Source organism: Mauremys reevesii, linkage group 24 (genome assembly GCF_016161935.1).
Source record: "Mauremys reevesii isolate NIE-2019 linkage group 24, ASM1616193v1, whole genome shotgun sequence".
NCBI classification, from domain to species: domain Eukaryota; kingdom Metazoa; phylum Chordata; order Testudines; family Geoemydidae; genus Mauremys; species Mauremys reevesii.
In genome coordinates, this window is record NC_052646.1 from 13,913,304 (window position 1) to 13,920,027 (window position 6,724).

Here is a 6,724-nt window from a genome sequence, read left to right on the forward strand (position 1 = left end):
TCCCTGAGGGAGCCCAAGGCAAGAAACAGGTGTGCTATGGCTCAGAGAAGTGCGGTTCCGGGAGATGGAGGGGCTTAACCCCTGAGAGAGAGAGGCCCCCCGAGGAGGGATGTCTCACTGAAGAGGGTTCCCCCGAGGGACGGCACGGGGCCAAGAGTGGGCACGACCTGTGAGTCCATGACAATTTCTAAATGAAACATTTTTTATTTTTGAGGTTAAAATGACTTTTTGTTTCAAAACATTCTTCAAACACAGATATTTAAAAAAAATCAGAAATGGAAAGAAACGCTCAAAATCAAAATGATTTTTTTATTTCTCCGAATTGCCAGCAAACTGAACCATTCATTATTCACTCTGCTCTAGTTTACAGGCACTAGTCCAGACACCTTTTAGATTCACAGCTTCCAAGGACAGAGGACATCATTGTGACCATGTAGTCTGACCTCCTCTACAACACAGCCCAGAGATCTTCCCCAAAATAATTCCTGGAGCAGATCTGTTAGAAAAACATCCAATCTTGATTTTAAAATTGCCAGTGACAGAAAATGCACCATAACCCTTGATAAATTGTTCCAATGGCTAATTACTCTGACTGTTAAAACTTTACACCTTATTTCCAGTATAAAATTGTCTAGCTTCACCTTCCTGGTATTGGATTGTGTTGGACCTTTCTCTGCTAGATCGAACAGCCCATTATTTAACATTTGTTCCCCATGTAGGTACTTATAGACTGGGATCAAGTCACCCTTTAATCTTCTCTTTGTTCTACTAAATAGACAGCTGCTGGAGTCTCTCATTATAAAAGTGTGTTTTCTATTCCTTTCATTCTCAAATCTCTCTTCTGAACATCTCTAGAATTTATCAACATCTTTCCTGAACTGTAGACACCAGAACTGGAGACAGGATTCCAGCTGTGGTTCCATCAGTGCCAAATAAAGAGGTAAAACAATCTCTTTACCTTCTCTTTGATGAAGATTTAGCTCCTTAAGTCTTGCTCTATTGGCCCTGTTCTTCAGGCATCCTTGTAGCTCTTTGCTGAAGCCTCTCCAACTCTGCCACCGATGATGTAGTCAGCTTGTTAACTCCTGCCCACCTGTTATCTCTCCCCCCACCCCTCAAGGTCAAGGTAACACCCAAGTTTATTGATTTACACAGACACAGCAGCTACCATGATGAATACAAATGAAGACATTCCATTTGAGAAACAGACTTTTCTACCTCTTGGGCTGAATTTCATCAGTACTCATGAGTGTCACTAGCAGAATGCATTATTAATTATTATTATTACCTCTTTGTGTTGTGGTTGCATCTGGGAGTCCCTATCTTGACTGCAACTCCATTGTGCTAGGCGCCGTACAGACACGGAACAAAAAGTCTGTCTTCTTCTCTTCCACTGAGTCAGGAAATTACATTAAGATAGAAAGAAACAGGGGGTGATAATAAAATCACTGGATGAAGTTTGCAAAAATGAGTTCATTGCTTCACAATCATATCTTTAGGTTTATTTGTTTTTATTGACAATCAGAACAAAGTCTTTTTCTCATTAAATAGCCTAGAGGACACAGAAAGTCACGAGGGCTACAGTTATGGCCCTATGAGCAATCCCTAGCTAAGATGGCAGCTGGGTTCACTCCAGGGTGGGAAGATGCTTCAGCAGCCAGGATTTTGTTTAGACATCACTAGAAGACAAAAACAGGAGAGGAGTTAGTCAGCCTCCTTCAGGACTGGGAAGATGTCCCAGTAAGATTCCTTTGCAATTAATTCAAAGATTTTAAGGCCAGAAGGGACCATTAGGTCATCAAGTCAGCACAGGCCAGGGAATTTCCTGCAGTGTGGAAAGAACTACACTAGGCTGCAATGTAAGGGATGCTTTCATGATCAGTAGCTTGTGGCTGGACTGCAGTGTATCTTTTAAATGGCTAGTCTGTTGAGATAAAAAGACTAGCAAATGATGGAAAATCTACCTCTGCTATCAGAAATCTCCTCCCCATGGAGGTATCTATAGGCCATCATAGATAGATCAGAGGAAAGGGCAGCATCTGCAGAGCCACACACCACCTGGAGAAGTCTCTGGCCTTCCAGGCATCGATAACCTCAGTGATGTTCCCTGCGACCCCCCCGCTGGGCAGCCGCAGGTCGTCAGAGACGTCGCCGTTGAAATTCCCGCAGGGTGCGTACAGCTTGTTAGCCAGGCTCTCGCTGACCCTCACTGTCACCTCCCTACTGGGGCTGAACAGAACCTGCATCCCCAAGGCCTGGACCACGGCCAGACTGCCCTGAGACTCGCGCACAGACACAGCATTGGAGATCTTCACCGGGAGCTTCTTCAAGATCTAGAATCTCGGGCCACAGTAACTGGCAATGGGGACTAGAGTCTTTGAGCCACATTATAAGGCAATAGACTAAGATTGAGAGGTGCAGAAAACACTATGAATGATGGAGGAGCCAATCAATAACAGTGCTCTGGAGAGCAAATTGTTCCATTTCTCTCAATACCCAATGAAGATGCAGTAATTTGCATAGGCAACTTGATTGGCAAACATCCCTCCTGCCTTCAGTGTTATTTACCTGTGAGCAATCATGTCTCTTAGTGGGAAAAGTCAAGAACTCTGGAGACTTTATGCAAATGATTTAATTCCCTCATTTGAATATTTGGTGAATTCGTGTATTTGAATAAATGATCGCAGCCAATTAAGAGAAAGACAAGGTGGATGAGGTAAAAGGAGGGATCTCTCCCAAGGACCCTACTGGGTCACAGAGACCCTTTCTAAAACAGTTCCCTGCTGTCACAGGCCCAAGGACTCCCACTCTCAGGGAGTCCCCTGGGAAGGCAGGTCAACATTGTATTGTATATTGCTAACGCTGTTGCAAGCCTCACAAAGTATTCTGGGGAGGATCAAAGGTGTGTGAGTGGGGAGTGGAAGTTTCCTTTGCAAGTACAAGAGGCGGGGGGGCAGAGAGAGAGCAAAAAACGGGTTAACTCAACATTTCAGCGCAGTCAGAAGATAAGACATTGGTCCCAGCCACCCAAGAACACTGCTCACAGCCAAAATTTGGTGGAGAGCCAAAAAAGACGGGGGCTTAAATGTGCCCGAGCAGCCGTAACCAAAAAAAAAAAAAATCCAACTATACAGACCTGCAAGACAGCAAGGCCAGCAAAAAAAAAAAAAAAGTTGCGGAAATTAAAAACACAGACAAAACAACAAGCAAAGGGGCTGAGTTTTGCATCCTGGGAGCCGGGGTGTTTTAAAAAAGCTAAAAAAAAAAAACAGAAAGCCAGTATGGACTGACACAAAGGGCACCAGAAGCAAAGGTCCCCAAACGAAGCGCATACACACACACACATACGCGCACACACACACACAGAGACACACACTAGGGTGACCAGATATCCCGATTTTATTGGGACTGTCCTGATTTTGCTTGCTTGTCCCGCGTCCCGACCAATGTTCGGTCGGGACGCGGGACAAACAAGGAATTCTGCCCTCCACTCCCGTGCACAGGCAGAGCCCGGAGGGGCTCACGCCCCACCCCCACCCTGACCCCGCCCCTTCCTTCCCCCATTGGATCCCTCCCCAAATCCCCACCTCTTCCCCAAGCACGCTGCATTCCTCCTCCCTCCCAGGCTTGCGCCGATCAGCTGTATGGCGGTGCACGCGCTGGAGGGAGGCCCGGGGGATGCAGGGGAGGGCGGGGTGAGTGAGTCCGGCTTGGCCCGGAGGGCAGGCAGGAGGGTGGGGCGGTACCTGCAGGGGCAGCCTCGAGTCCGGCCTGGAGAAACAGCTCCCTGTACGTGCCCATGGGTCGGGGGGGGGGGCAGCAGCTGCCCGCGCGGGGACTCCATCGGGGCTTCACCTCCCGCCACGTGTGTGCTGCCCCGCAGGGTGGGCTGTAGGGAAACCCTGCCCCGGGGCGGAGGCAGTGGCAGCCCCGTTTGTTCCCCTGCAGGACCCGAGCAGGACGGGAGGGCTGGGCCGCCCACAGTGCTCTGTGGGGCAGCTGGGCACAGGCCGGGCACGGGCACACTCGGGGTGACGGGATTGTGCCGCCCCGCAGGGCAGGCTGTAGGGAAACCCCGTCCCGGGGCAGAGGCAGCCTCTTTCGTTCCCCTGCGGGACCCGAGCGGGATGAGGGGGCTGGGGCCTGCTGCCCCCACTCCGGGGACGTGTGTAAGTATAAAAGTGGGTTAGAGCTTGGGGCGCTAATGCTTTCTTTCTTCCCCTGTGTAACGTGGGAGAGTTCCCAGCACTCTCTGCTGTTATTTTATTATTTTATTAATAAAGTTTTAAAATGTAAACACTTTGTGTGTTTTGTCATCTCCTCCCTTAATGATCCTGTGGCATCAGCCTAATCACCTGACACCCCAAACAAACTGGTAACATAATTCTGTCACATTGCCTCTCCCCCAATATCAGAGGTGGGACACAGCAGGGATGAGGGGGGCTGGGAGTCAGGACTCTGGATTGATCCCCAGCTCTGGGAGGGGAGTGGGCTCTAGTGGGTTAGAACAGGGGGAAGTCAGACTTCATGGGTTCTAATTCAGTCTTTGCTACTGAATAATTGTTCATCTATAACTCATATCATCCCCCACAGGCTGTACACCACGTCCTGTCAACACAGTGGGTTCATGAAGCTGAATGAATTGATCTTTGAGATGCTCACATCAGCCCCAGTTATGGATCAACATCACTGTAATTTCTAGCCTTTTCATCATTTCGGTGGCAGCTGAATGAGCTTCCTGACCCTTTGCCTCAGGCTGTTCTAACGTGGCCCCTTCTTACCCAGGTCTCCTTGTTCCTTTTCACAGATATGAAAGCATCTTGGAAGAAAATGTAGGCGGTCGTCCCACCCATCACTGCCCTGTCACCACATGCCCTGACATCCACCACCACCCTGAACCAGGAGGGGGCGCTGTCATTGCAGAGAGAAGCCAGTTCATAAGCTCCACTGTGGAGAACTCCTCCAAAGGCGCCATTCAAGGAGGTGAGCTGGGCTCCAGGGAGCAGCGTGCACCGGCCTTCCTGCTTCATGCAGCCGCATGTGCACAGATCTCTTTGTTGGGGCAGCTGTGTGGCTCACAGACAAGCCCGCCTGAGGCCTGGCAGGTGCACTTCTTGGAGCAAGCGCTGGAGATACTGCAGGGAAATTCCCAAATGACTTTGTTACAGGAAAGCAGCATGAGTTCTGCAGAAAAGGCCCTGGGGATTACAGTGGATGAGAAGCTGGATATGAGTCAGCAGTGTGCCCTTGTTGCCAAGAAGGCCAATGGCATATTGGGCTGTATTAGTAGGAGCATTGCCAGCAGATCGAGGGACGAGATTATTCCCCTCTATTTGGCACTGGTGAGGCCACATCTGGAGTAATGTGTCCAGTTTTGGTCCCCCCAACACGGAAAAGATGTGGACAAAGTGGAGAGAGTCCAACGGAGGGCAACGAAAATGATTAAGGAGCTGGAGCACATGGCTTACAAGGAGAGGCTGAGGGAACTGGGGTTATTTAGTCTGCAGAAGAGAAGAGTGTGGGGCAATTTGAGAGCAGCCTTCAACTAACTGAAGGGGGGTTCCAAAGAGGATGGAGCTTGGCTGTTCTCAGTGGTGGCAGATGACAGAACAAGAAGCAATGGTCTCAAGTTGCAGTGGGGGAGGTCTAGGTTGGATATTAGGAAACAGTATTTCCCTAGGAGGGTGGTGAAGCACTGGAATGGGTTCCCTAGGGAGGTGGTGGAATCTTCTTCCTTAGAGGTTTTCAAGGTCAGGCTTCACAAATCCCTGGCTGGGATAATTTAGTTGGGGATTGGTCCTGCTTTGAGCAGGGGGTTGAACTAGATGACCTCCTGATGTCCCTTCCAACCCTGATATTCTATGATTCTATTCTATGAGAAAAGTCCCAAGATGGGATCAACTCAAAGCTCCCTGTGATTATTTAAATTACAGTAGCCTGCCGAGGTCAGGGTCCCATTGCACTGGGTGCTGTACATATGAATAGTGAGAGACAGTCCCTGCCCCAAAAGGTATGTCTTTACTGCAGAGTTATCTTGGGAGATCTTTCTTTCTCTGGGGTAGCCTAGCCCAGGTCTGAGCAGTCACACCACAACCCCCTACCCAAATTACTCTGTCCCCCCGGTGCTGAGCTCCACCGTGCGTGCCACTGGGACTTCTGGGGGCATATCCCATGGTGCTTTCTGCTGCAATAAATGTGGGAGGCAGCCCTGTTCGTTCTTCCTCCCCCACAGGAGCCGTTCCCCAATGGCTCTAACTGACGCAGCCCCCTCCCTGACAGGAGCCGCTCGCTCCCTAAGGGCTCCAACCGACGCAGCCCCCTCCCCCGCAGGAGCTGCTCCCTAACGGCTCCAACTGACGCAGCCCCCTCCCCCACAGGAGCTGCTCCCCAATGGCTCCAACCGACACGGCCCCCTCCCCCACAGGAGCTGCACCCCGATGACTCTAACTGATGCAGCCCCCTCCCCCACAGGAGCCACTCCCTAACGGCTCCAACTGACGCAGCCCCCTCCCCCACAGGAGCTGCTCCCCAATAGCTCTAACCAGCATGGCCCCTCCCCCACAGGAGCCACTCCCTAATGGCTCTAGCTGACACAGGCCCAGCATTGCCAGTCTTGTGTTTTTTTCACAAGTGCCGGGGTTTGGCTGGGGGCTGGGGCTCGTCTGGTGATGGCGCGAGACGCTCCAGCCCCCTGGCGAAGTCCAGCCCTGCTGGAAGCCAGTAA

The 6,724-nt window shown here is 50.6% G+C and overlaps 1 long non-coding RNA gene across 1 annotated transcript; it reads right to left on the bottom strand.

Annotated features, from left to right (window-relative positions):
- Positions 1 to 1,494: 1,494 nt before the first annotated feature.
- On the bottom strand, positions 1,495 to 6,294 carry LOC120390207. Its single transcript, XR_005591035.1, has 2 exons — positions 6,102 to 6,294; positions 1,495 to 1,679 (listed from the first exon to the last, which is right to left on the bottom strand). It is a non-coding gene; the product is annotated as an uncharacterized LOC120390207 (long non-coding RNA).
- Between the last annotated feature and the right edge of the window lie 430 nt (positions 6,295 to 6,724).